Genomic DNA, 26,797 nt, shown 5'->3' with positions numbered 1-26,797 from the left:
AGTATGCAGACATTTCAACAATATTGTAGTTTCTCACACATAAGAAATTAACAATTTCTTAGAATTAGGAGTTCTAATTATATAATGAACCACAATTAAGGCAGAATATGCTATGTGCCATGCTAGAGATAAAATCCAGGGTCAAAAGGGTTTCAGAGAATAAAGATACCTTTTATTTTTTACTATGATGATTGGTGAAGACTTCATAAGAAGCATGACTCTTTAACTGGTTCTTGAAAAACAATAAAATTCTGACAGGTCAAAATTAGAAGTAGAGATTCATGACCTAAGAAGATAAATAAGATGAGGAAAGGAGAGATGAAGATTCACAGTCAACCAGTTTGAATACATCATAAGGTATATGTGCAGAAGGGCGGATGACACTGTAATGAGCTACCCAGATAGCCCTCAGGAATGAAGGACCTACATTCCAGCCTCTGGAAATTCTGCCAACTTAGATGTACAGCCCTCTCCAGAAATATACTATGCCTAAAAAAAGCCATTACTGGGTATATACTCAAAGGATTATAAATCATGCTGCTATAAAGACACATGCACACGTATGTTCATTGCAGCACTATTCACAATAGCAAAGACTTGGAATCAACCCAAATGTCCATCAGTGACAGACTGGATTAAGAAAATGTGGCACATATACACCATGGAATACTATGCAGCCATAAAAAAGGATGAGTTCGTGTCCTTTGTAGGGACATGGATGCAGCTGGAAACCATCATTCTCAGCAAACTATCACAAGAACAGAAAACCAAACACCGCATGTTCTCACTCATAGGTGGGAACTGAACAATGAGATCACTTGGACTGGGGAAGGGGAACATCACACACTGGGTCCTATTATGGGGAGGTGGGAAGGGGAAGGGATTGCATTGGGAGTCACACCTGATGTAAATGATGAGTTGATGGGTGCTGATGAGTTGATGGGTGCAGCACACCAACATGGCACAAGTATACATATGTAACAAACCTGCACGTTGTGCGCATGTACCCTAGAACTTAAAGTATAATAATAATAATTTAAAAAAGCCAACTGAATCAAGGTCACTCTCCCATCATGGGCCTTCCCACATTTAACGATTGACTGATGCAGAAGTATAAAGGCACTCACTGCAATGCAGAACAACTCTGACAGCCATCCCAGCTTCAGAGTTCCCGGTTCAGCTGAAGCCTTTGTTGAGACTACATCACAACCCAACTTCTACTTCTGCCAAACTCTCTTTCATTTACTTCCTTGACCTCCACAGGAGTTGATCTCAGCAGTGCTTCCTAATAAACTTTCTGCACACTAATATCCATCTCAGAGTCCTTTTCTGGGAAGCCAACCTATGACAAGAAGCATTGATAGAAATTTCTGATTTTTAAGATGAAGAACATAAAGCATTCTACTCTTTCTATTCATTTTGTCCTCCAACATACTTCCCAGAACTCACAAGTACACAAGGAAATAGAAATTCCATATTCATTAAAACCAAGAGATATATTTGAACTCAAAATATAATATAGAAAGAAGGAAAATAAAAACCAGTGCATTTAGCAAAATATTGGCTGGTTAGACTTCAAAGTACTCAGAAGAGAGTAACAAAATCGATTTGCCCCACATATCCATGAAGATTGTTTAGGGACTGAACTTTGTCCCCCCAAATCCACATGTTAAAGTCTTAAATGCCCACCCCCCAACCCAGTGCCACAGAATGTAACTGTATTTGGAGATAGATCTTTATAGAGATAAGTAATTAAGCTCAAATAAAGTCCTAGGTGGACCTTATATGATTGGTATGCTTAGAAGAGGCAATAAGGACACAAACATACAGAGGGAAGGTTATGTAAAGACACCAAAAAAAGATAGTGATTTCCAAGCTAAGAGGCAAAGCCTTCAGAAGAAACCAACTCTGCCCACAATTTGATCTTGAACTTGACTCAAGAACTGTGAGAAAATAAATTCTGTTGTTCAAGTCACTCTGTCTACAGTGTTTTGTTATGAAGGCCCAAGAAGACTATGGCTCTTATTTCATATCTCATGCCTAAAGATCTTAAGCTATTTGAGAAAACTCAAAAGAACAATTAAAGCAAGAGATTCAAAGGAAACACAACCAGCATAGAATATAACAGCAAGCTTCAAAGTAATCATCTTCAATTTTCTAAGAGAGATAAGAGAACAAGTTATATCAAGAAACAAGATATAGACCACTATGAAAATAACAAAAAACCCAAACTAGTCCTTTTAAATTAAAAATGTAACAGATAGAATTAAAAAAAGTTAATAGCATATTCAAAAAATAAATTTAGAAATTAGAAAATTTCCCAAAAAATTGAATAAAAAGAAAAGAGTTAGAGAATAGGAGAGAAAAGAAAATTAAAAGACCAGCTGAGGAAGGCCAATATTCAGCTAAAAAGGAGACCATGTGACACTGCTCTAGCTAATAAGATGTAAATGTAAGTCATTATTAGGTAGAGCTTCTAGGAAAATATTTTAAAAGAAAAAAGACTCAGAGGGATCAAGCTTTCTGACTGTTTTCTTTCTTTCTTCCTGTCTGAAATATAGATGAATGTTGAAAATAAAGCATTAATCTTGCGACCTAGAAGTGATGTACATGATATAAATAGTCACATGAGAAGAACTGGAAAGTCAGAATGGAACTTGGCATAGTGAAGCCTATTCATCGTCACTGAGCTGCCTATCTCTGGACTTCTAACTATGTGGGTAGCATTGAACTCCTTTATTTATAAGGCACAGTGTAGCCAAGTCTTCTATAATTAGCCAATGCAGTACTATTTCATTATTATAGTATACTATTTGACTCAGAAGATATTTAAATCATAAAAATAAAAACTCTAAATATTAACAAAAAACTATATTACCAAAAATAGTATATATTGGAAATGTGGGGATGTATTAGAGTTCTCCAGAGAAACAAAACCAATAGGAGATAGACATAATAGATGATAGATAGATAGATATACATACATACATACATACATACATACATACATAATAGATTGATGCAGAGAGAGAGATTTTGAGAAATCGGCTCACATGATTTTGGAGGATAAGAAGTCCCATGATCTACCATCTGCACGTAAGTAAGTATATTCATAGCCATAGACATACATACATACATACATACATACATAATAGATTGATGCGGAGAGAGAGATTGTGAGAAATTGGCTCACATGATTTTGGAGGATAAGAAGTCCCATGATCTACCATCTGCACGTAAGTAAGTATATTCCAGGCCAAGGCAGGAGAAGATGTAATGAGAAGTTCCAACTCATACAGTGAGGCAGGGAAAAAAAAAAGGGCAAATTCCTCCTTCCTCTACCTTTTGTTCTATTCAGGCCATCAACCCTGAACAGATTAAATGATGCCCACTCACATGTGGAAGAGCATCTACTTTACTCAGTCCACTGATTCAAATACTAATCTCATCCAGAGACCCCCAGAGATACACTCAAAATGTTTAACCTAGATACCCCTTGGCCCAGTCAATGTGACACATAACATTAATCATCACAGGGGAGGTGCAAGACAGTATAAATCCTGATCTACGATATTCAAGCTTAAATGCCTTAAACTAATGAATTGAGAGAGAGCAGTGTAAGTATATAACTTAAAACTATAAAGTAACTATTATAAAAGAGTGAAAGTGGCTGCCAAAGGAAGCTGTGGTTTGAAAATAAAAAGACATGAAGCAGGAGAATGAATTTTTAATTGTAATCCTTTTAACACTATTAGACCTTATTAAATGTTCTGCATGTATTTTTTTTATTTAGAAAGTATTTGAAGATAAGGAATGGATTCCGGTAGTCCTTTACTATGCCCTTATCCATTAGCCTTCAGACTTAAAAAATTTAATAAAGGGCACTCTCATTTTATTAAGTGGCCAATGAACACTTTAAGTCAGCACTCCAAGTGACTTCACATATAAAATCAGAAAAGTACAAACTGTTTTAAATTTCACAGTACTCTTTTAGGATGGTTGGTATTCAAACATCTACATGTTCCACATTTTAACTACCCAGTGTCCCAGTGATGGATTTCCAGTTTTACTTTCCCACTCTCCCATTGATGGATTTCCAGGCTTACTTTCCCACTGTCCCAGTGATGGGAATCTAGGATTACCTACCTATAGGCCCAGCTTATCCATCTCTGTCCAGGTGGCAGACATCCAGGCTGCCTTCAACTCTTGCCTTGATAAACATTTCTGCAGAGAAAATCCTAAATCCTCACATGTGTCTCCTCAAGCTCCCTGAGATATGTACTCAGAAGTAGAAAGGTAGGCTTGTAGGATACACTTATACTTAATCTGAGTAAGTCATGTCAGATCCACTACCACTACCACCACCACTAGAAGTGCAATAGAGTTCTTAGGCCTTCATATCTCAGTTGCTATTACCTAACTTTCAAATGCCTGCCAGTCTATAATCATTTACAGTTACAGCTGAATGATGCTTGAACTTGAATTTCTTAAATTACTCACCATTCTGACCATCTTATCACATGCCTCTTAGTTTTCTAAGTTTACTCTTCTGTAATTTCATGTTCATCTATGTTTGTCTGTTCCCTGAGGTGCCTGTTTCTAGTTGATTTTTAGGAGGTACTTGTGTAGTTTATATATTAAGCACTAGTTGCTGTTAGATTTTGAAAATGTTTTTCCACTTATTATCAGTTAATTTTATTCAATGAGTTCTTTATTGAACAGAATGTTTATTTTTACATAATGTTATCAATTTGCAATTTTAATTTTTTTTTAACTTTTCAACTTTTAAATTCAGGGAGTATATGTGCAGGTTTGTTACCTGGGTATATTGCATGATGCTGAGGCTTGGGTATAAATGATCTCATCACCTGGGTACTGGGCATAGTACCAACAGTTTTTCCACACCTGTTCCCCTCCTTCCCTGTCCACTGTAATAGTCCCTAGTGTCTGTTGTTGCCATCTATATGTTCATAAGTACCCAATGGTTAACTTTCACTTATGAATGAGAACACGCAGTATTTGGTTTTCTGTTTCTACATTAATTTGCTTAGGATAATGGCCTCCAGCTACATCTATATTGCTGCAAACACATGATTTAATTCCTTTGTATGGCTTCATAGTATTCCACGGTGTAGATGTGCCACATTTTCTTTACGCAGTCCACTGTTGATGGGCGCCTAGGTTGATTCCATGTCTTTGTTATTGTGAATAGTGCTGCACTAAACATGAGAGTGCATGTGCTTTCAGTAGAACAATTTGTTTTCTTTTGGGCATATACCCAGTAATGGATTGCTGGGTCAAATGGTAGTTCTGTTTTTTAAGTTCTTTGAGAACTATCCAATCTGCTTTCTACAGTGGCTGAAATAATTTATATTTCTACTAAGTGTGTAGAAGTGTTCCCGTTTATCTGCAGCCTCACCAATATCTGTTGTTTTTTGACTTTTCAGTAACAGCTATTCTGACTGGTGTGAGATGCCATCTCATCTCATTGTGGTGTTTCGTTGTTGTTGCTGTTGTTTTTTGAGATGGAGCCTCACTCTGTGGCCCAGGCTGATCTCAGCTCAATGCAACCTCCACCACCCTGCCCCAAGCTCAAGCTATTCACCTGCCTCAAGCTCTCGAGTAGCTGAAATCGCAGGCACATGCCACCAGGCCCTGCTAATTTTTGTAATTTTAGTAGAGATGGGGTTTCACCATGTTGGCCAGGCTGGTCTCAAAGTCCTGACCTCTAGTGTTCCGCCTGCCTAGGCCTCCCGAAGTGCTGGAGTTACATTATCATGTTTTTGATTTGCATTTATCTAATAATTAGTGATATGCAGAAATTTCTTAATTTTTAAGTTCTGGGGTACATATGCAGAATGTGCAGGTTGGTTACATAGGTAAACATGTGCCATGATGGTTTGTTGCACCTATCAAACCACCACCTAGGTATTAAGCCCAGCATGCATTAGCTGTTTTTGGTAATGCTCTCCTTCCCTCTACCCCACTCCCTGTATTCTTGATTTAGCTCTCAGCTTGAACAGTATTGGTATATAGAAATACGGCTGGTTTTTGTACATTGATTTTGTATACTAAAGATTTGCTGAAGTTGTTTATTGATTCCTGGAGCCTTTTGATGGAGTCTTCAGGGTATTCAAGGAATAGAATTATATCATCAGCAAGAAGAGATAGTTTGACTTATTTTCCTATTTGGATGCCTTTCTCTGGCCTGATTGCTCTGACAAGTATTTCCAATGCTATATTGAATAGGAGGGGGAAGAGTAGGCATTTTTGTCTTATTTCAGTTATCTAGGAGAATGCTTCCAGTTTTTGCCTGTTCAGTATGTTGTTGGCTGTGGGTCTGTTGTAAGTGGCTTTCATCATTTTGAGGTAGGTTGCCTAGTTTCTCGAGGGTTTTTACCATGAAAGAATGTTGGATTTTATCTAAAGCTCTTTTTGTATCTATTGAGATGATCATATAGTTTTTGTAACATAATTCTGTTTATGTGATGAATCACATTTACCGATTTGCATATGTTGAACTAACCTTGCATCCTGGGAATGAAGCCTACTTGATTATGGTCAATTAACTTATAGATGTGCTGCTGAATTCAGTTTGTTAGAATTTTGTTGAGGTTTTTTGTATCTATGTTCATCAGGGATATTGGCCAGTAGTTTTCTTTAGTGGTTGTGTCTTTGTCAGGGTGTTGCTAGCTTCATATAATGAGTTAAGAGGGAGATCCTCCTCCTCAAATTTTTGAAATAGTTTCAGTAGAACAAGTACCAGGTCTTCTTTGTACATCTGGTAGGATTCCGCTATGAATCCTTCTGGTCCAGGGCTTTTTTGATTGTTAGGTTTTTTTATTACTGATTCAATTTCAGAAATCAATATTGGTCTGTTCGGGGTTTCAATTTCTTCATGAAAGAATGTATCCATTTCCTCTAGATTTCCCAGTTTGTTTGCATAGAGATGTTCATAATAGTCCCAGAGCATTTTTTTTTATTTCTGTGGGATCAGTTGTAATGTCAATTTTGTCATTTCTGACAGTGCTTATTTCAATCTTTTCTCTTTGTAAATCTGGCTAGTGGTCTATCAATCTTGTATATTCTTTCAAACATCAACTGTTGGTTTCATAAATTCCTTATATGAATTTTTGGGTATCAATTTCATTCAGTTCCACTCTAATTTTAGTTATTTCTTTTATTTTGCTAGCTTTAGGGTTAGTTCATCCTTGTTTTTCTAGTTCCTTGAGGTGCAATGTTAGATCATTAATTTGAGATCTTCCTAACTTTTTGAAGTAGGCATTTAGCACTATAAACTTTCCTCTTAACACTGCTTTTGCTAAATCCCATAGGTTAGGGTAGTCTGTGTCTGTTTTTATTTAGTTGAAATTTTTATTTCTGGCTTGATTTCATCATACAACCCAAAGTCATTCAGGAGGACATTGTTTAATTTCCATGAAATTGTATGGTTTGGGGAGATTTTCTTGCTATTTATTTTTATTTTTATTTCACTGTGGTCTGAGAGTACACTGTGGTCTGAGAGTACAGTTTGATTATTTTTAATGTATTGAGACTTGCTTTATGGGGGATTATGTGGTCAATCTTGGACTATGTTTCACATGCAAATAAAGAATGTATATTCTGTGGTTGATAGGTGGGGTATTCTGTAGATGTCTATTAGGTCCAATTTGTCAAGTGTCAAGTTTAAGCCCAGAATTTTTTCGTTAGTTTTCTGACCTGATGATCTGTCCGAAGCAGTCATTGTGGTGTTGAAGGTCCCCACTACTGTGTGAATGTCTAAATCTTATAACAAGTCTAGAAGTACTTGTCTTATGAATCTGGATACTCCAGTATTGGGAGCTTAAATGTTTAGGATAGTTAAGTCTTCTTGAATTGAACACTTTATCATTATGTATTGCCCTTCTTTGTTCTTTTTTCCTGTTGTTGGTTTAAAGTCTGTTTTGTTCTGATATAAGAATAGCAATTCCTTCTCTTTTTTCTTTTCCATTTGCATGGTAGATCTTTCTCTGACCCTTTATTTTGAGCCTATGAGTGTCATTATGTGTGAGATTAGTCTCGAAGACAGCGGATGAATGAGTCTTTTTTTTTAATCCAATTTGCCACTCCGTGCTTTTAAGTGGGGTATTTAGATCATTTATGTTCAAAGTTAATATTAATATGTGAGGTTTCAAACCTATTGTAAAATTGTTAGCTATTTGCTTTGTAATTCTATTATGTTTTTGCTTTAGAGGGTCTACAGGCCACATACTTAAGTATGTTTGTGTAGTAGCAAGTATCACTCTTTTGTTTCCATGTTTAGACTTCCCTTAGGTCTCTTGTAAGGTTGGTCTAGTGGTAGCAAATTCCTTTAGTACTTGCTTGTCTAAAAAAGATTGTATTTCTCCTTCACTTATGAAGTTTAGTTTGGCAGAATTCGAAATTCTTGTTTGGAATTTCTTTCTTTTTCTTTTTCTTTTTCTTTTTTTTTTTTTTTTTGAGAATGCTGAAAATAGGGCCTCAGGCCAGGCATGGTGGCTCATACCTGTAATCTCAGCACTTTGGGAGGCCGAGGCAGGTAGATTACTTGAGGTCAGGAGTTCGAGACCAGCCTGGGCAACATGGTGAAACCCCGTCTCTACTAAAAGTATGAAAATTAGTCGGGCATGGTGGCACATGCCTGTAGTCCCAGCTACTTGGAAGACTGAGGCAGGAGAATTGCTTGAACCTGGGAGGCAGAGGTTGCAGTGAGTCAAGATCATGCCACTGCACTCCAACCTGGATGACAGCAAGACTCTGTCTCAAAAAAAAATAAATAAATAAGTCCTCATTCTCTCCTGGTTTATAAGGTTTATGCCAAGAAGTCTACTGTTAGCTTGATATGGTTCCCTCTGAAAGTGATTTACCCTTTTTCTCTAGCTGCCTTTCAGATTTTTGTTTTTTCATTTAGCATTGACCTTGAACATTCTGGTGACTATATGCCTTGGTGATGTTTGTTTTGTATAGTATCTTGCAAGTGTTCTCCAGATTTCTTGTATCTGGATATCTACCTCTCTAGTAATACTAGGGAATTTTTGTTGAATTACTCCCTCAGTATACTTTCCAGGTTGTTTACTTTTTCTACTCTCTTAGAATGCGAATAATTCATAGGTTTGGTCACTTTACATAATCCCATATTTCTCAAAGACTTTGCTCATTTTATAAAATTCTTTTTTCTTTATTTTTGTCAGCCTAGATTAGTTCAAAAGACCAGTCTTCAAGCTCTGAAATTCAATCCTCTGCTTCATCCAGTGTAGTGATAAGGTTTTTGATTATATTTTGAAATTCCTTAAGATTTTTAATTCCAGAAACTCTGATTTATTTTTAAGATGTTTATCTCTTCTTTCATTTCCTAGATTGTTTGAAAGTTTCTTTGTGTTAATTTTCAACCTTGTCTTGGATCTCATTGAGCTTCCTTGCAATTCCTACTTTGAGTTCTTTATCTGTCATTTGTAAATTTCCATTTCAGTTAAGGAACCATTCCTGGAGTGCTAGTAGAATCTTTGGTGGAGTCACTGTGTTCATCTTCAACTAAAATTCCAGGTGGTGGTGAGTCCAATTATTTCATGAGTCCCTCATTTCACAAAATATGAAAGCTAACTCTTTTTAAATCTTTTTTTTTTTTTTCTTGAGATGGAATTTTTGCTCTTATTGCCCAGGCTGGAGCACAATGGCATGATCTCCGCTCTCTGCATTCTCTGCCTCCCTGCAATCTCCGCCTCCTGGGTTCAAGCGATTTTCCTGCCTCAGCCTCCTGAGTAGCTGGGATTACAGGTATGTGACACCATGCCTGGCTAATTTTGTATTTTTAGTAGAGACAGGGTTTCTCCATGTTGTTGAGTATGGTCTCGAACTCCCGACCTCAGGTGATCCACCCGCCTTGGCCTCCCAAAGTGCTGGGATTACAGGTGTGAGCCACCATCCCTGGCCTACTTCATTTTTTAAATGGGTTTATTTTTTGTTTTTACCCATTCAACAGAAAAAAAAATTAGACGTGGTGAAATTTACAATCGGTGACATCATCCTTCTCTCTGTCTATACTATGAGATTCTACACTTAAAGCTCAGCATTATTGGTATAAAACTTTAAGACACCATGAAGATTCTCCAGTGAAGAAAAAGGGGGGAAATTAAAAATGATCTGCAAACAACTAAGAATAACTAAACATTGAATCAGACCTAAAACATCTTCTAATTCCTCTGCACATTGCATCCCATTACTATCCAGCCAGATCAGACAACAGGGCAGTGAGGAAGAGAGAAGCCACTTGGTAAATATTTTCAAGGGATTTTAACAGAATACTTTTAAATGAGAAAAAAAACTCATGGTTTCTTATCTTTGCTATAAAGCAATAAAGGGGTGAGAAATATGAAATCTCAAATGGAAATATTAAATGACTGTGAATTTAAGAAAAAGACCATAATTTCTGACAAAATAGAAAAAAATTAATTGGGATGCACTAGGTTTGTTTGTTTTGCTTTGTTTGTTTTAAAGGATACTTATATTTCACATTGGTCTCATTGATAAGGTGACCTAAAAAAACTTTTTTTTTTTTTTGAGACAGAGTCTCACTCTGTCGCCCAGGCTAGAGTGCAGTGGTGCCATCTCGGCTCACTGCAACCTCCATCTCCTGGGCTCAAGCAATTCTCCTGCCTCAGCCTCCCAAGTAGCTGGGATTACAGGCACTCACCACCATGCCTGGTTAATTTTTGTATTTTTAGTAGAGATGGGTTTTCACCATCTTGGCTAGGCTGGTCTCAAACTCCTGACCTCATGATCCACCCACCTCCCAATGTGGTGGGATTACAGGCATGAGAGTGAGTTCTTCAGTATCATTTTAAAAAGTACAAGTGAATGTGGATCCATCTGTGAAAAAAAAGAAAAAGAAAAAACTACAAAAAGACAAAGATGCAATACTCAACTCCTGCACAGGACAACACACTGGAGCTGACCAAGCACATGCTTTATAAATGCTTTTTCAAAATCAAATGTTAGAACACACAAGAAACTGGTTTGCTCTTATTGTTTATTTTGATTGTGTCATTCCCTGCACATCACCTCCTCCTCGTCCCGGCATTTCGCATAGTGAAAAAAGTCATCAAAGATGGCGGTTGTGTACTTGTAGGAAGCAATAATTTTCAGCACTTGTTTTTCTTTTTCTAAAGGCACCTCCTGTGTTTTATGGTTTATGACTGGCTTGCTGTCATGATTCTCCAGTCTGATGTGCCTGAGCTGGTTATTGGGCACATCACTGACAAAGATCCACTTGATATCAAACTTTCCCTCCCATTTGTCTTGAGACCAGACTCCAGCACTGGTGCTGCTGTCCACAGAGCACTTCATCTCGGCCACCCCACAGAAATACCCACTCCCACTGATGCTGCAGAGCAGGTAGGCAGGCCCCTTGCTGTTTATGGAGCTGAATGCACTGTTCAAGTACATAGTGCATGTTCTGTACCACACAAAATGGAGTACTTAATGGAGTGGTGAATGTCATCCTCAGAATAGCTCTTTATAATGCACATATGTCCAGTTTTGAGATTCCAGTCAAATTCTTTAGGACTATAACTGTAGGCAGCTTTCAGTTTTTTTTACACTTGGGGCAGAATTAGTCTTGGTATTTCCAGGAGAGTTACTATAACTGTTGGCCCCTCTTCGCTGCCCAAATGCCATATTTCCACGTGAGGAATGATCCAGTAGGTCTGGAGTGACTGCTGAGGGTTCTGATACTGTGGTTGAGCCAAAGCAGGAAGCTTCATTGGGAGAAGATGAGGCACCTTCTGGGGTTGTGAGGATAGTGTCTCCTGGGGATTCGGGGTCTTCAGCACAGGCCCCTTGTTATCCCTGGTGTCAATGTCCATGTTATGCTTTATAGATGGAGTGGGCAGTACACCCCCTATGACAGGCCCACTCTTTGTTTCCATTTTAGGCCATGGTTTTGCAGGCTTGCTGGCAATAGCAACCCATGAGGCCAGCTTTGAAACTGCCATGTTCACATATGTCCCATCATTGCCAGAAAGGATGCCAATCAGTGCCACACTGCTGACGACAGAGCCTACTGTCCTTGACTGCAGAGGAGCTGACATCCCCAATCTTCAGGCTGACCATGTCCTTCTACAGGCTGTTCACCCCAGAGGCCTTGCTAAAGGTGTCACTGTGAAAGCCCATCTGTCCATCAACCACTGTGCAGCCCAGGGAGCTTGGGGGTAGGTGTAGTTGCTCCCACATGTAGAGCTCTGAATCTGCTACCCTTGAGACCCACTTGTCCTTCCTGCCAAGAATACAGGGTTTGGGGGTAAAAATTAAACCTGTGCTGATAGATTTTGCTCTCCAGACTCCAAGGCTACCCCAAAACAGAATTGTGCATAAAATTATGATCTCTGTTACTGAGCTGTTCATAGGTGGTGAGATGAAGAATCAAAGGGTCCTTGCAGTGGACCACAGAGCCTCATTGAGGGATTAAGGAACTCCAGTGGATGGTGGTTAATAGCTGTAGTGAGACTGAGGGCTCACTACATTGTCCAGGCTGGTCTCAAACTCCTGGGCTCAAGCAATCCTCCCGCCTCAGCCTCCCAAGTAGCTGGGATTATAAGCATGTGCCACCAGGCCTGGCTATCTTGCCATTTCTCTCCTAGTATCTACCTACTGAACAAAATTGTGAAGACAAAAGGGCAAGAACTGTGGTGATCTTGTTTACTAATGCTTATCCCAACGCCTTCCATGGGGTAGACAGGTGCTCAATAAAGTCTGAAGAATCAGTAAATAAATGGAAAGAATGGGTATTTCATACATAACTGGAAATTTATATAATAAATAAAAGCCTATGAGAAAAACTAGATTTAGTTTTAACTAGTTTGACCTTATAAAATAAGTGAAAGAAAGGGCTAATGGTGATGAAAGAATAAATAAAATATAAAACCATAGAGAAAATAACAAGGTCAAAGTCATTTTTTTAAATTTTTTATAAAATTGATAAAGTCCTAGTAAGATGGCATAAGTAAATTACTGACAAATATGAGATAGGGGACATTATTATAGATACTATAGAAATAATAAGATAATAGAAGATGCTATGAAAATTTTATGTTAATAAATTTGTCAACTTAAATGAAATGGACAAATTTAGAAATAGGTAAACAAATTTTGATATGTTGATACAATGAAATACTGCATAGCAATACAAATAAATGAACTATTACTAGATTCAATATGAGTCACAAAAACATTTTGTAAAGTGACAGAAGTCATCCCCCACATAAAACACACTGTATATTTCTATCTATATGAAGTCAAAGAACAGGCAAAAATCATCAATGGATACACACCGAAGAATAGTGATTTTCATTTGGGGGATCTTTGGGGGTGGTATGAATGGAAAAGGAAATGAGGGAACTTTCTAAAACAGCCATTCTCAATTAGATGCTGTGAGAGAATTAGGCCTCACAGAAAATAATTTGAGACACTATTTTCTTAATTAGTCTCATAATGACACATAGTATTCTTGATGCACAAGAAGTAAACTGATGAATTAGAAACAGTGTGTGCCTTTGGGCATGACGATTTAACTCCCTTCTGGATCCCCAGGTGAGAGGTACTGTCTGAGGCTGCACTGTTCCATATTGTAGCCACTAGCCACATGTGGCCATATGAATTTAAATTTAAATTATTTAAAATTAAATAAAATTTAAAATGTAGTTCCTCAGTCAGACCAGCCACACTTCAAATGCTCAAAAACCATATATTGCAAGAGCTACTATATTAGATAATACATATGTGTCAATATCATCTCAAATTTTAAAAATAAGAAGTTAGCACAAATAAGTTTATATTATGTATGAGTAAGGTTTTGAAGTTTGATGACAGTAAGGCGTTATGTCTCATGAAACGCAAAAAACAAAACAAAACAAAAAAACTCTTACTTTTGTCAATTTTCAATTTTCATAATATAACACATCTACTAAACTACAACATTTCATATTACTACCAGTCCTGAATAATCACTTTCCATGAAAATCGCAATTGAGAAATGTGTATCTGGGCTTGAGTTCGTTTCGAAATATAATTAATACCCCTAGGACTGGTCAGATTTGTTTCACCCAATTTGTCTTTAAAGGATTATAGAACCAGGGTATTTTGCAGCAATACATGGAACAAATGTTTAATATTCAAGATGGGCTTTAACACAGCACACTTGGTGAAAAACACCACCACTACTACAAACAATAGAACACTTTGTATATTAGCCAAGTTAAACATATCAGCATTTTTCATGAAGTCATGCAATCAAACAGACTTTATTTTACAAGTCACTGTTCATTGGACTATAAAATGAGTTTGCTAAATTAATATTTCAATGAATTACATTTAAAGAGAATATATAGATTTTCAAGTGCTATTGGTTTAGACCAAAATGTCTTAGAACCAAAAAACAAAGTTATCAACAGTTGTCAGCAGTCTGTAAGTACTCAACTGAAAGAAATATGTGTAAATTATGAATTCATTCCAAACATCCAAACAAGAAAATAATATGGAAAAAAAAGACTCTGATTCCTAGAATAGCCTATAGCCAATTTTCTCCCAAAAGAATGCTTATTTTAAATAAAGTCTCAGACCTACAAAATGTAACAGCTGAATTATGGTCTAAGGTCAAGCACATATATAGACACATAAAGTCTAGTGTGTATATAACAAACTAGCTTGCCCTAAGGCTCAGGAGGCCCCAACAATGTCCAGTTGGTATTGGAAAGATGAGTTCTAAGCCACAGAGCTCAGTCACAGTGTGCTCCAGGCAGTTTGCCCTGTTTTTCAAGAGCCTATTGTACTCATATCTTCCCAATTCCACTTTCAGGGACATCATGTCAGTAGCCTGAATTAGGCCACAGTAGAAATTTCCAGATGGTTCTTATTTAAACACTGAAATAACGTAAGTAATAACACACTGGAAAATGACAATAATATGAAATAAGTCCTACGCTAGAAATATGTTTTATGGTTTGTCGTTCTGTTGCCCCGACAGCTCCTCTCACCCACTCCACAATCTTATTTAATGACATCTCCAATCTCTGGATGCTCAGGCAAAATACTTTACAGTGATGCTTCTCTTTATCTCACGTCCCTTTTGTCACCTATCAAAAAAATTTGGCTGCTGTTACTTTCAAAATATATACAGAATTCAACTGTTTCCCACACTTCTCACTGCTACTGCCCTAGAGCAGGCCACCAACAGCTCTTTCCCTGTCTTCATCTGCTCTTAACTGCTGCCATTCTACCCCCTACCACCTAGTCTCAGAATATCGGCCCCAGGGACACTCAAAACCCTGCTGGCTCCCCATTCATAGTAAAAAAAATCCAAAGTCCTTATAGCAGTCTGTTGATATGACCCCTGTTGCCACTCTGAACATAGTTTTAGCTACTTTCCTCTCACTCTCTTCACTCTAGCCACATAGGCCTTTTTGCTCTTCCTTCAACACCCCAGGAAAATTCCCACTTCCAGGCCTTTGCATGAATTGTCCTAGTATTAGAATGCTCTTGCCTAATACCTGTGTGACTACCTCTGTCTCTCCCTTCAAGTCTTGACTCAAATGTCACCTTCTTAATAAGTCTGATCACACGCTCCAATTGCAATGCCCTCTTCAGCAATTGCCACTCCCCTTTGTCCTGCTCCAGTTTCCCTTTCCTCCCATAGCACTTATTAACTTCTAACATACTATACAATTTACTTATTTTATGTAAATAAAGGCAAGTAAAGTTAAAACTTTATGAAATCAGAATCTTTCATCAATTTTATTTGCAGCTGTATCCCATGCCTCTGGAATAGTGCTTGGCACATCATAGTTGCTCAAGAAATGTTTGTTAATGAAAAAATGAGTGGCTATCCCAAACTCTAAAGAATGTCAGATAGTTTTGTTTCCTCCTTTGATCTGAAGATGTTTGGGAACATGATAACTGGATCTGAAAGCCATCCAAATGTGTTGTGAAAACGTTCAGAATTGTTTAATCACATCTGTGATTCAATTCTGTGAACCAAAATCTGTCAGAAATCTAATGCCAAAATTGTTGTTGGAATTTTCTTGCTCACTGCATTACTTCTAAGAACAGTTTGAATCATTTCCTGAGACCCTAAAGGCTATAAATATACAATCTGCTTCTTAACTGGTGAAGAGACTCTAGACTGTGTAAAGGTTTTAAACATATTTTGGGAGACATACGTGGTTTGAGCACTAAAATTAACCTGTGATTTACAGGAGCAAAAAACAAACGATTTTAGCATCCAGTAAAATTTTATGCTTGAGTGCTCCATTATTTTATATCAGTACAGGAAACTACTTTTCATTTTCTTTACTGGATACTACCAAGGTGCAAATAATAATTCAAAATCTAGAAGTGTAAAATTCTTATAACATCAAAGAACCAGCAGAACTAGTGTACTTTGTATTGTTCAATAATGTAGATGAAGGTACGAGAATGTATTATTGCATTTGAATACTCCAATTCCAAAATTTTATAAAATGTCTTTAAATTATACGAAAATTATCAATATATTTTGAAGCAAATTTCTCAAATGGCCTTCAGACACAATCTTCATAGCCATAGAGATGTAAAGCAACAAATAACCTACATTTGTTTTAAAAATGTGTTGCAATGCTCTATATACCTAACATATGCTTTAGAAGTTTAAATTCATTGCTATAGCAGTATACATGACTGACAGCTTTAGAATAAGTTAAATAAATGAAAAAGAATTTTTAACACTATTTTGAGTGCCTGGATGGAAAGAAGTAAAAAGAGAACAAACACAGGGAATTCCATCTTCTCTACACCTCTGGAGGATAAGAGAGTTGCTTGTTATTCATTTGTTTGTTGCTCTCTTTTAGAAACAAAGTGATGGTACATGAGCTACATTTTCACCTATCAATTTTTGGCAGAAGCCTCTAAACAAGTGGTGCAAAAAGGAACTATGGCTCCTGCTGTCATGGCTGAGATAACCATAGCCATCAGCATTGAATGGTGATGTAAGAAATGTAATCATTGTAGCAATCAAAGAGCATAAGCCCTACCTGGTCCATTCATATGTAACTCAATGAGCATTGCTCTCCTTGGGCAAAATAAGCAGCCCCAAAGTGCAGGTGAACAGAAGATATGGTGAGATTACTGGCTAAATTTGGCATGAATCCTAGCTAGTTTCAAAGTTCATATTGGAAGCAAAACCAGTGAAAAGGAAGTATTACTAAGCAGTAATGTATATTAAGAGCACAGTATTATTGTTGATGAAATTCTCAAGTATTTATTAATTTTTAATGCACTATATGCCTTCCTAAGAAAAGCTTAGACCTCACTTGCCTCTAGAATCCTTGTTTCAGTGTGTACTAAATATTTAGGAATGACATATGAAAATTTTCCAGTTTTTCTATACCTTTCACTTAAATAACAAGTATCTAGTAATTGCCTACCATTCACCAGAAACATATTGGGAGTGCAACAATAAACAAGGTAAGTGATGCTAGTAATTTTTGTACATTGATTTTGTATCCTGAAACTTTGCTGCGGTTGTTTATCAGCTTAAAGGGCTTTTGGGTTGAGACTATGGAGTTTTCTAGCTGTAGTATTTTGTCGTCTTCAAACAGGGATAGTTTGGTTTCTTCTCTTCCTATTTAGATGCCCTTTATTTCCTTCTCTTGCCTGATTTCTCTGGCTAAGACTTCAGTACTATGTTGAATAGAAGTGGTCAGAGAGGGCATCCCTGTCTTGTGCCACTTTTCAAGAGGAATATTTCCAGCTTTCGTCCATTCAGTATAATGTTGGCTGTGAGTTTGTCACAGATGATCCTTATCATTTTGAGGTATGTTCCTTTAATATCTAGTTTATTGACAGTTTTTAACAGTAAGGACAGTTGTCACTTTAAATTAAAAGCTAGCAACGATTATGCTTATTGAGAGAAGCCAAAAGCTAGGCCTCTTTTGCAAAATAGCCAAGTTTTGAATGAAAAGGAAAAGCTCTTGAAGAAAATTAAAAGTGCTACTCCAGTGACCACATGAATAAGAAAACAAAACAGCCTTATTACTGATATTTTAAAAGTTTGAAGAGCCTGTATAGAAGATCAAAGCAGCTATAATATTCCCTTAACCCAAAGTCTAATCCAGAGTGAGGCCCTAACTCTCTTCAGTTCTAAGAAGGCTGAGAGAGGTGAGAAAGCTGCAGAAGAAGAGTTTGAAGCTAGCAGAGGTTTATTCGTGAGGTTTAAGGAAAGGAACTGTTTCCATAATACAAAAGTACAGGCTAGGCATGGTGGCTCACGCCTGTAATCCCAGCACTTTGGGAGGCCGAGGGAGGTGGATCACGAGGTCAAGAATTGAGACCATCCTGGCCAACATAGTGAAACTCTGTCTCTACCAAAATTCCAAAACGTAGCTGGACGTGATGGTGTGTGTCTGTGATCCCAGCTACTCAGGAGGCTGAGGCAGGAGAATCGCTTGAACCCAGTAGGCGGAGGTTGCAGGGAGCCAAGATCACGCCACTGCACTCCAGCCTGGCAGCAGAGCAAGAGTCCATCTCAAAACAACAACAAAAAAGTGCAGGGTGAGGCAGCAAGTGCTCACGTAGAAGCTGCAGCAAACTATCCAGGAGATCTAGCTAAGATAATTGATAAAGGTGACTACACTAAACAACAGATGATTAATATGGATGAAACAGCCTTATATTGGAAGAAGATGCCATCTAGGACTTTTATAGCTGGAGAAGTCAGCCCGGCTCCAAAGATTCAAAGAACAGGCTGACTTTCTTGTTAGGGGCTAATGTAGCTAGTGACCTGAAGTTGAATCCCATGATCATTTACCATTTCAAAAATCCTAGAGTCCCTAAGAATTATGCTAAATCTACTCTGCCTGCTCTATAAATGAAACAAGAAAGCCTGGGAGACAGCACATCTATTTACATAATTATTTACTGAATATTTTAAGCCCACTTTTAAGACCTATTGCTCAGACCAAAAAAAAAAAAAATCTCTTCAAAATGTTACTGTTTATCGACAAAGCATGCATGGTCACACAAGAGCTGGTAGAGATGTAGAAGGAGATTAATATTTTTTGTATTTTTTCAATTTTTTTTATTATTAAACTTTAAGTTCTGTGGTACATGTGCACAACATTCAGGTTTGTTACATAGGTATACATATGCCATGTTTGTTTGCTGCACCCATCAGCTCATCATTTACACTGGGTATTTCTCCTAATGCTATCCCTCCCCCAGGCCCCCATCCCTCAACAGGCCCCGGTGTGTGATGTTCCCCTCCCTGTGTCCATGTGTTCTAATTGATCAGCTTCCATCTATGAGTGAGAACATGCAGTGTTTAGTTTTCTCTTCTTGTGTCACTTTGCTCAGAACGATGCTTTCCAGTTTCATCTACATCCCTGCAAAGGACATGAACGCATCCATTTTTACGGCTGCATAGTATTCCATGGTATATATGTGCCACATTTTCTTTATCCATCCTATCATTGATGGGCATTTGGGTTGGTTCCAAGACTTCGCTATTGTGAACAGTGCTGCAGTAAACACATATGTGCATGTGTCTTTATAGTAGCATGATTTATAATCCTTTGGGTATATACCCAGTAATGGGATCACTGGGTCAAATGGTATTTCTAGTTCTAGATCCTTGAGGAGTCACCACACTGTATTCCACAATGGTTGAACTAATTTACACTCCCACCAATAGTGTAAAAGCATTCCTATTTCTCCACATCCTCTCCAGCATCTGTTGTTTCCTGACTTTTTAATGATTGACATTCTAACTGCCATGAGATGGTATCTCATTTTGGTTTTGATTTTCATCTTTCTAATGACCAGTGGTGATGAGCATTTTTTCATAAGCTTGTTGGCTGCATAAATGTGTTCTTTTGAGAAGTATCTGCTCATATCCTTTGCCCACTTTTTGATGGGCTTTTTCTTGTACATTTGTTTAAGTTCTTTGTAGAGTCTGAATATTAGCCCTTTGTCAGATGGGTAGATTGCAAAAATTTTCTCCCATTCTGTAGGTTGTGAGATTAATGTTTTAATGTCCCCTAACACAACCTCCACTTTGTAGCCCATGGATCAAGAAGTGATTTTGACTTTCACATCTTATTGTTTAAGAAATACGTCTTGCAAGGCTATGGGTGCCATACACAGTGAGTCCTCTGATGGATCTTGGCAATGTAACTTGAAAACCTTCTGGAAAGGATTCAGCATTCTAGAAAACAATAACAAATTTGTGATTCTCCTGAGAGGAGGTCAAATATCAACATTAACAGAAGTTTGGAAGAAGTTGATTCTAATGTTCACAGATGACTTTGAGGAGTTTAAGGTTTCAGTGGAAAGAGTAATTGTAGAGGTGGTGGAGATAGAATGAGAGCTAGAATTTAAAATGCAGCCCGAAGATGTGACTGGATTGCTGTTAGCTTAAGATAACACTAATCTATGAAGAGTTACTTCTTACAGATGAGCAAGAAAAGTAGTTTCTTGAGATGGAAACTTCTTCTGGTGAAGATGCTCTAAACATTATAGAAATTAAAACAAAGGAGTTAGAATACTATGTAAACTTAGTTGACAAAAGAGTGGCAGGGTTTGAGAGGATTGACTCCAATCTTGAAAGAAGTTCTACTGTGGGTAAAATGCTATCAAACAACATAGTAAGCTACAGAGAAATCTGTCATGAAAGCAAGAGTCAAGTGATACAGCAAACTTTATTGTTGTCTTAAGAAATTGCCACAGGCACCCCAACCTTCAACAACCACCACCCTTATCAGCCAACAGCCAACAACATTGAGGCAAGACCCTCCACAAGCAACAAGACCATGACTTACTGAATGTTCAGATGATTGTCAGTGTTTTTATTAGCAATACAATATGCTTTAATTAAGGTATGTATATCATTTTCTTAGATATAACGCTATTGCACAGTTAATATACTACAGTATGGTTAAACATAACTTTTAAGTACACTGGAAAACAAAACAATTTCTGTGACTTTCTTTATTGCAACATTCATTTAATTGTGGTGGTCCGAAACCAAACTTGAACTATCTTCAAAGTCTGTATAAATGAAGCCTAGAAGGATACCATCTAAGTAGTTAATAGTGGTAGACAACAGATTCAAATTTGTACACTTGGTGTGCAATTTGAACCACTTAAATAAGCATATTTCACTTCTCTAATAAAAAACAATTTTTCATTGGGTACATCTGTACAATATCTTGCTACCCACCTAATTATTAATAAATGCTTTGTGATGTAATTATCTGGGAGGCAGAGTAAGATGGCAGGATAGATAACTCCACTGATCATATCCCCTACAAGTACATCAACCTAACCTCTATCTAAAAAGAAAAAAATTTTAAAAACCTTCATAAGAGCTAAAAACCAGGTGAGCCCTCAGTACCTGGTTTTAACTACACGTCACTGAAAGAGGTACTGAAGAGATAGAAAAAATGCTTGATTTGCCAGTGCCACCCCACCCCAGCACTGCCAGCACTGCCAGCATATTGAAGAGAGCATCTCTGGGTGCTAGGGGAGGGAGAACACAGCAATTGTGAGCCACTGAACTCAGTGCGGTCCTGGTAGAGCAGAAAGCAAAACCAGGCCAAAATTCAGCTGATGCCCAACCACAGAGGGAGCATTTAAACCAGCCCTAGCCAGAGGGGAATTACCAATTCCAAAAGTCCAAACTTGAATTCCCACAAACCTCACCACTAAGGGCCAAAGTGCTCTGAGTCTCTAAGTAAATATGAAAGGCAATCTAGGACATAAGGACTGCAACCCTTAGGCAAGTCCTAGTGCTGAACCAGGCTAAGAGACAGTGGAGCACACAACCTACTGAGACATCCGGGGCAGCTAAGGAAATGCTGGCGCCATCTTTCCCCTAACCACAGGCCGTATAGCTCCTGGCTCCAAAAGAGACCTCTTCCTTACGCTTGAAGAAAGAAGAGGAAAGACAGGGGAGGACCTTGACTTGCATCTTGAATACCAGCTCTGCCACAGTAGAATAGGGCACTGCTCAGTCATGAGGACCCCCATCCTAGGCCCTAGCTCCCAGACAACTTTTCTAGACACAACCTGGCCCAGAATGGAAACTGTTACCTTGAAAAGAATAAACTATTCTTGGCACCATTTATCACCTGCTAACTGAAGAGCCCTTGGGCCCTGAACAACCAGCAGCAATACCCAGAAACTACATCAAGGGCCTTGAGTGAGCTTCTGAGATTCACGGGTTTCAGGTGAGATCCAGCATGTTACTGGCTATGGTGGCTACAGAGAAATCTCTAATGAAAGGAAGAGTCAAGTGATACAGCAAACTTTATTGTTGTCTTGAGAAATTGCCACAGGCACCCCAACCTCCTTCTGCTTGAGAAAAGCAGAAGAAAAAATACAGGGGAATTTGCCTTGCACTTTTACGTACCAGCATGGCCACAGGAGGATAGAGAATACCAAGTGGGCTCTTAGGGTCCCTGATTCCGGGTCTTGGCTCTTTTCAAATATCTCAGGACTTGCCCTGGCCCAGCGGGGAGCCTACTGCCCTAAAAGGTGAGCCCCAGGTCAGGCAGCATTCATCACATGCTTATTTAAGAATCAATGGGCCTTACGGGAATGTAAGCAGTAGTCAGGCAGAACTCCTCATGGCCTGTGGTGGCCATGACTATGAGGTGAAGCTTCTCTGACTTCAGAAAGGGGAGAAAAGAGAGGAAAGGACAGTATCTTGTGGTTGAGTGTCAGCTCAGCCACAGTACAAGAGTACACCATGTAGACTTCTAAGGTTTGTGACTCTAGTCCCTGACTCCCAGACAGAAACTGTGGATTCAATGGGGCCTGAGAGAACTTGCCACCCTGAAGGGAAGGACACAGGCTTGGCTGGCTTTTTGTAGAGCCCTGCTGACTGTAGAGCCCCAGGGCCTTGAGCAAACATAGGCAGTAACCAGGGAGTGGTTACAGCAGGCCTTAGATGAAACCCAGTGCTGTAATGGCTTCAGGTCTGATCTGGGGCAGTCATAGTGGTGGTGGCCACAGGGGTACTTGTGTCACTCCACCCCTAGCTGTAGGTGGCTCAGAACAGAGAGAGACTCTGTTTGTTTACTAGAAAGTAAGGGAAGAGAACAAGAGTCTGCAAGGGGTAATGAGAGAATTCTCCCAGATCTTGCCCAAGACCATCAAGGTGGTACATCAGTGAGTCTACAATAACCACAGCGTTATTGGGCTTGGGGTGCTCCCTGAAGCAAATGCAGTTTAGATCACAAAACCCAAGTCTTTGAAAATATCTAGAAAGCATTCCCAAGAAGGACAGGTATAGACAAGCCCAGATAGTGAAGACTACAATAAATACCAAACTCTTCGATGTTAAGACACTGAAGAAAATGTGCTAGCATTAACACCATCTAGGGAAACATGACCTGACCAAATGAACGAAATAAGGCACCAGGAGCCAATCCTGGAAAAAGAGATGTGTGACCTTTCAGACAGAGAATTCAAAATGACTGTCTTGAGGCAAAGGAATTCAGGATAAAACGGAGAAGGAATTCTGAATTCTATCAGATAAATTTAACAGAGATGAAAATAATCAAAAAGAATCAAGCAGAAACTCTGAAGCAGAAAAATGCAATTGCCACACTGCAGAATGCACCAGAGTCTTTTATTAGTAGAATTGATCAAGCAGAAGAAATAATTAGTGAGCTTCAAGGCAAGCTATTTGAAAATACACAGAAGAGACAAAAGAAAAAAGAACAACAACAAAAAAAAGAAGCATGCCTAAAAGATACAGAAAATAGCCTCTATAAAAATAGCCTCTAAGGCAAATTTGAGTTACTGACCTTAAAGAAGAAGCAGAGAAAAAGAAGTAGAAGTTTATTCAAAGGAATACAAACAGAAAACTTCCCAATCCTACTGAAAGATGGCAGTATCCGAATACAAGAAGGTTATATGAACACCAAGCAGACTTAATCCAAAGAAGATGACCTCAAGGCATTTAATAAACAAACTCCCAAAAATCAAAGAAAGGATTCTAAAAGCAGCAAGAGAGAAGAAACAACATACAATGGAGCTCCAATGTATCTGACACCAGACTTTTCAATGGAAAGTCAGAAGAGAGTAGCAAGACATATTTAAAGTGCTGAGGGGGGGAAAAAGCAAAACTTTACCCTAGAATAAACATCTGGTGAAAATACCCTACAAACATGAAGTAGACAAACAAAAGTTGAGGAATTTCATCAACACCAGATCTGTCCTACAAGAAATGGTAAAAGGAGTAATTCAATCAGAGAAAAATAGGAATGTTAATCGTAAAAAGTAATCACCTGAATGTACAAAACTCGCTGGTAAAAGTATGTACACAGAAAAATGCAGCATAGTGTAACACTTGAACTGTGATGTGTAAACTACTCTTAGATAGAAAGACTAAAAGATGAACCAATCAAAAATAATAACTACAACAACTTTTCAAGACATAGAAAGTATAATAAGATGCAGATAAAATCAACACAAAGTTTAAAAGTTGGGGAGATGGAGGGTGAAGTAAAGGTGTAGAGTTTTTATTTTACATACAGTGACTCCAGGCTTCCCAGTGAAAGTGACAGCAACTCCAGCAAGGCAGGAGGTTGGACCTCTGTACATACCCCTTTGAAGGCGACTGAATCCAGGGAGCCAAACAGTGACTGTCCCTGGGCCCCACTTCCACAGCACCACATAGGATAAGTAAGACCCACTGGCCTGGAATTTCAGCCAGTCACTAGAAATAGCAATGCATCTACCTGGGACAGGGTTCCTGTGGGGAGGAATGAGCCGCCATCTTTTCTGTTTGAGAGACTGAGCTGTTCCAGTCTCAGGGCTTTGGAGAGTCCAAACTGGCCAAGGGCAGAAGGGATCCCCCAGCACAGCACAGCTACCCTACCAAAACATGGCCAGACTGCTTCTTCACATGGGTCTTCAATCTATACCTCCTCACTGGGTGGGACTTTCCAACCAGGGCCTCAAGACACCCTCACCAGTGTTCTCAGGCCGTAGAGATTTGAATACACCCTGAGAGGAAGTTCCCAAAGGGAAGGGCAAGCCACTATCTTTGTTGGTTGGGCGACTTAGACGTTCGAGTCTGTGGGCATTGGAAATCTCAAGCTGACTGGGGCAGAAGCGCTACCCCAGCACAGCAGAGCTGCACTATGAAAGGCATGACCAGACTGCTTCTTTAAGTGCCTTCCCAATTCTGTGTCTCATCACTGGGCAGAACCTTCCAACCAGGTCCTCCAGCCACCCCTGCTGGTGTTCTCTGTCTGACAGATATTTGAATTCTCCCAGGGATGGAGTTCTCAGGAAGAGGGGTAGGCTGACAGCTTTGCTGTTTGTGTGACTGAGCCATTTCAGTCTGTGGGCTTTGGAGGGTCGAAACCAACCAGGGCCAGAGGAGATCCCCCAGCACAGCACAGCTGCTCTACCAAAATGTGGCCAGACTACTTCTTTGAATGGGTCCCCAATCCTGTTCCTCCTGACTAGATAAGACTTACCAGTAGGGGTCTCCAGCCACTTCGAACAGGTGCTTTCAGGCAGCAACATCTCCATACCTCTCTGGGCTGAAGGTCCCAGAGGAAGGAGAAGGCTGCCATCTTTCCTGTTTTGCAGGCTTCACTGGTGATACCTCCAGGTGGTTTAAAAAATACAAGGCAACTAGGGACTGGAGCAGACCCCCAGCAAACCACAGCAGCCCTATGGAAAAGTAGCCAGACTATTAAAAGAAAAAGAAAAAAAAAAAATCAAAAGGTCAGCAGCCTCAGAGATTTAAAGTAGATAAGCCCAAAAAGATGAGAAAGAATCAGTGCAAAAACACTGAAAACTCAAAAAACCAGAGGTCCCTCTTTCCTCCAAATTACTGCATCACCTCTCCAGCAAGGATTCAAAACTGGGCTGAGGCTGAGATGGATGAAATGACAGAAGTAGAACTCAGAAAATGGATAAAAACAAACTTCACTGACCTTAAGAAGCACCTTGTAACCCAATGCAATGAAGACAAAAATCATGATAAGACATTATATGAGCTGACAAACAAAATACAGTATAGAGAAGAATGTAACTGAACTGATAGAGCTAAAAAAAACACAATAAAAGAATTTAATAATGCAATCACAAGTATTAATAGCAGAATAGACCAAGTGGAGGAAAGAATCTTAGAGCTTGAAGACTGTCTTTCTGAAGAAGACAGGCAGACAAGAATAGAGAAAAATGAATGAAATGGTCAAAACCTCTGAGAAATATGGGATTATGTAAAGAGACTGAATCTATGACTGACTAGTGTACCTGAAAGAGATAAGGAGAATGGAAAGTTGGAAATTCTATTTCAGGATATCATCCATGAGAAATTTCCCAACTTAGCCAGGCAGGCCAACATTCAAATTCAGGAAATGCACAGAACCCCAGTTAAGTTACTCCACAAGAAGATCATTTCCAAGACACATCATCATCAGAAACTCCACTGTAAAAATGAAAAAAAAAAATGTTAAGGGCAGTTAGAGTGAGAGGCCAGGACACCTACAAAGGGAGGCCCATCGAACTGCCAACAGTCATCTCAGTGGAAACCCTATAAGCCAGAAGAGACTGGGGACCAATATTCAAATTTCTTAAAGAAAAGAAATTCCAATCCAGAATTTCATATCTGGCCAAACCAAGCTTCATAAACAAAAAAGATATGAGAGCTTTATCAGACAAGCAAATGCTGAGGGAAGTCGTTACCACCAGATCTGCCTTACAAGAGTTCCTAAAGGAAGAACTAAAT

The 26,797-nt window shown here is 38.8% G+C and overlaps 1 pseudogene; it reads right to left on the bottom strand.

Annotated features, from left to right (window-relative positions):
- Positions 1-11,037: 11,037 nt before the first annotated feature.
- Positions 11,038-26,797, bottom strand: part of LOC105513465 — a 91,993-nt pseudogene continuing 76,233 nt past the window's right edge.

The sequence above is a fragment of the Colobus angolensis genome, unplaced genomic scaffold (genome assembly GCF_000951035.1).
Source record: "Colobus angolensis palliatus isolate OR3802 unplaced genomic scaffold, Cang.pa_1.0 Scaffold23, whole genome shotgun sequence".
NCBI classification, from domain to species: domain Eukaryota; kingdom Metazoa; phylum Chordata; class Mammalia; order Primates; family Cercopithecidae; genus Colobus; species Colobus angolensis.
The sequence above is the reverse complement of the archived record's forward strand: the minus strand, read 5'-3'. Positions and strand labels throughout refer to the sequence as shown.